The following is a 3764-nucleotide window of genomic DNA, read 5'->3' on the forward strand; positions in this document are numbered from 1 at the left end:
CCTTCCCATTTGTTAAATACGGCCCTATAATGCAGCGGATGTTGAGTTTTATTTTATGTTTTTCTACGTGTTTCTGTGCACCTGTTCACTTCAGAATTGTTTTATTATTGATGAGGAATATTTACTCTAAACGTCCCTAATGAATATTATGATGAGAAAATACGTCAGTAAACGTCCCTGTGATAGCAAGAGGCCACCATGTTATTACATAGTTAAATGCTGTTAATGACTTAATGTTGACAATGACCATATACAGTCTCTCAGATCTATAACAATTCAAACCAGTGGTTCATTACAGGTAAATTTACAACACTTTACAGCTAATTAACATAGCTAAGTTACGAAGAAAACTGTGAAAATTGCCTAAATTGAAATGATCCTTGCTTGTTGTAGTAGACTTTGATAATATCCAACAGAGTGGCTGTCCAATGCATTAACTAGAAGTTTGTTTTTTGCCAAATTAAAATTAATATTGAAATGTTAAACTGTTGTTCTTAATTCTTTACCGCTGAACCCAATCACTTAAACCATTTTTCATTCATAAGTCGTTATTCTTGAAGCGATGTTTTTCTTGTCATTTCTCACTGTATTTTTGCTGCTGTCGTATTTTGTCTATTGTTTAAACAAACACCTGTAGGCAATAAAGTTACAGCTGGTATTACGATGTAAATTTTACTGTATAGTTCGGTCCGACACAATTTGTTGTATTTAAGGCCTAAAATTTTGCTGATGACTGTCAGCAAAATTGAATTTACTGTTGGTAAAGTTGATAGTCAAAAACTTAAAATACGTTTTATATTGGAACAATATAATTTTTCGTCATTGAGCACTTGAAGTCATTAACCTGCTTTGCCGTGTTTGCCCACATTAGATGCATTATTTGTGCTTCGTTGCTATGTAACTATAAACAGAGCTAATTCTCTAAAATGTCAAAAACTCTATGTTCTATAACATTGCTTTGTCAACCAACAACAACATCCAAATTTTCAAACATTTAAAGTATTATTGTTGATTCGTAAATGATAGGATTTGACGCAAAACAATTTCTATGATATGTTGAAAAACTGAAGCAGATGGCATGAGTGTTTGTATATACTCAATACGGCACTGCACACTCGAGGAAACAGCCTTGGCCAGCAGTTGCAATTAAAACGTTGCGAAAGCCACAACTCTGTTGTTCGTCTGACTTGTATGTATCGTAATTTTTCTCTGTTTGTTTAAGGTTTATTGCTTCAGTCGCCTTATTGTGTCCGTTTTTCAATTAATAAAAAAACAAAGGTAAGATGTGATGTAGTTGATTGTAAAACGGAAGTTTCCTTATCTTATTTATATTATTTAATACTGCAAATTTTTTCTTCGACTGAGTTTGGTAAATAAGTGTTAATACAAACACCACACAACTTATGCCCTGCAAATGATTTGATTCTTATAGTAAATGGAGAGATTTTTTCATTTACCACAATACCTCCACGCTAGATGTAGGATTTGGGACAGGTTATCACATTAATATTTTGATTCATATATTTATATACTATCATATTTTTTGCTCAAATCTCTCAACTACCTCAAAAGCAAATCCTATTCCACTGTTTTGTAAAAAATTTTGTTCTTTAGCGGAACCTGCGAAAAATTAAAAAGAAATCCCCTTAAGATTTTCAATTCTTATGGAGTATTCATTGTCATCAAGTACTCCACAAATAACTGCAAGCAAAGGAATAAGCTTGAAAAATGTAAAAGTTGCACAACATTTCTATGATTTTCTGTGATATTTCTGTAAATTTTTATAAAAGAATTTGAGCAATCTCAAGATAACGCTGACACCCAAAACTACTTAGCTGCCCTTAATATCGCCGTTCGTTTATTTCGTAAGCTCTTCCCTCCTCAATAGAAAAAAAGCTCCGCGGTGCATGTATTGTAAATATCTAACACCCTTTCAACATTATTTTTTGGTCATTATCTTTTAAAATTTTTAAATTATTTAGTTAATTTTTCAACTGTTACTTTTTGAATTTGTCAACTGAGCGTTTTAGCTGTTTTATACCTGCTAATGTGTTGAATTCGATGAATAAAAAATTCGAATGAAAATCCAATACGGTATACCCGTATAATAATAAAGAATAAAGCATAAATTTAAAGTTAACCAAGTTTCATTATTTTAAGAAAATTATAACCACGTACCTATATAATAGCTACAGTGGCTACCAATAAGAGAGCCATGATGCAGCCATATGAGACTAACTCTATCTATTTCTGAACAGTTTTTCTCGCTACACAATTTTGATGAAATGACTTTTTTAGATAATGCTCATATATTGCTCAAAAATACGTTTTGATCGTGATCTGCTTGCATCACAGATGTAATTGTGACGTAGTCATTGTCGATCTAAATATAGATTTAAAGTCTTCTGTGATTACGTACATACATCCAACAATCAATTTTAATTTAGAGCTTTACTGTATATCCTTGGATCTATGCAATGATGAGTTTAATGATATGGTGGTTATTTTGGCTGTCTTTCCGTCAAGGATTCACAATGAAAATGGGTTGGAATGAAGAACTTGAGTTTTGTGATGAAGAATGGAAGAAATTTGTGGCGGACAAAATTGAAATCGATTCGAAATGCAACAATACTCTTACACGTTGTTGTGTTGAGGAGAAGAAATATCTTTTGGAGCGATTTAAAATGTTTAGTGAAATATGTCCTCTTGAAGGTAAAGTAAACAACAGTTTAGTTTACAGTAAGTACAGAACATCAACTGGAAATGTACTTGGCAAACAATCACAACACTTATATTACTGAGGTACTGTTTAATTTAAATATGTAATTGAAACCGTGTTCTTTGAAAGTGCAATAAAGTAAGGTACCTAAAGTAAATGGTTTGAACCCGTAAGGTACATGTTAAATCACTCAACTGATTTGGATACACTAGCTTCAAAGCATTGACGCAGCATAATCTCCTGTTCATTGTTCCTCTGTCTAGTTACAAAAGCAAAGTAATATGACAGTATAGTCAAAAAAATATATATATATGCAGTTATATGATATAGTCTGTATAGTTATTGTCTATTTGGGTTTAAGGAGGACTTTCGATTCAATGTGAATAGTATGTAACATTTTGTGGCCAAATGAGTGTCACTTTTTACTTGTTCTTTTTCTCTCGATAACCAGTTAAAGATAACTTAATTTTTTGTTAGGGACATGTGGATGCAGCCCGATTATTTTAAACATTACTGTTTCGTCACACGTCGATTATGATTATTATCCTCCTTTACAAAAAGCAATATACGAAAAAAAGAAAGAACCAAAAAACTTTACGTGTTCACATAAGTACATAAATGAAAGAGTAGAACAGTATAACTATTATTATAGAAGTTATACTAGCTTTGGAATCCTACAACACAAATTCCCTTACAAGTATGTTTTATACGGTGGAAAAAGTCACACTTGTTATGTTGTCATCAACGTTCCATGTATTTTAGTTCAATACTCTATGCTGGATGCCTTAAATTGTTTCATACGCCATTATTTTTAAAATGACCCTCAACAGCAATTGGTTTATTTAATTCTTTAGAAAGCTTGAATTTCAAGATGGCTTTTTTTTGAGTGTTTTTTCCTATATTGATAGAATTCAGTATGCTAAATTATTTTTCATAAAGTCATATTATTTTTATATATATATTTTGTAGAGTGTGGTATTTTCAATCAATTTTATCATGTATCATTGTCCTTTTTCAGATACGAATGGATTTTTCATCAAACATG

General features: G+C 31.5%; 1 long non-coding RNA gene across 1 annotated transcript; it reads left to right on the forward strand.

Moving 5' to 3' along the window:
- The first annotated feature begins 2528 nt into the window (after nucleotides 1–2528).
- Nucleotides 2529–3468, forward strand: LOC124451639. The gene is made up of 2 exons (XR_006950585.1): nucleotides 2529–2712; nucleotides 3197–3468. It is a non-coding gene; the product is annotated as an uncharacterized LOC124451639 (long non-coding RNA).
- The last annotated feature ends 296 nt before the right edge of the window (nucleotides 3469–3764 follow it).

This window comes from Xenia sp. Carnegie-2017, unplaced genomic scaffold (genome assembly GCF_021976095.1).
Source record: "Xenia sp. Carnegie-2017 unplaced genomic scaffold, XeniaSp_v1 HiC_scaffold_24, whole genome shotgun sequence".
Classification (NCBI taxonomy): Eukaryota; Metazoa; Cnidaria; class Anthozoa; order Malacalcyonacea; family Xeniidae; genus Xenia; species Xenia sp. Carnegie-2017.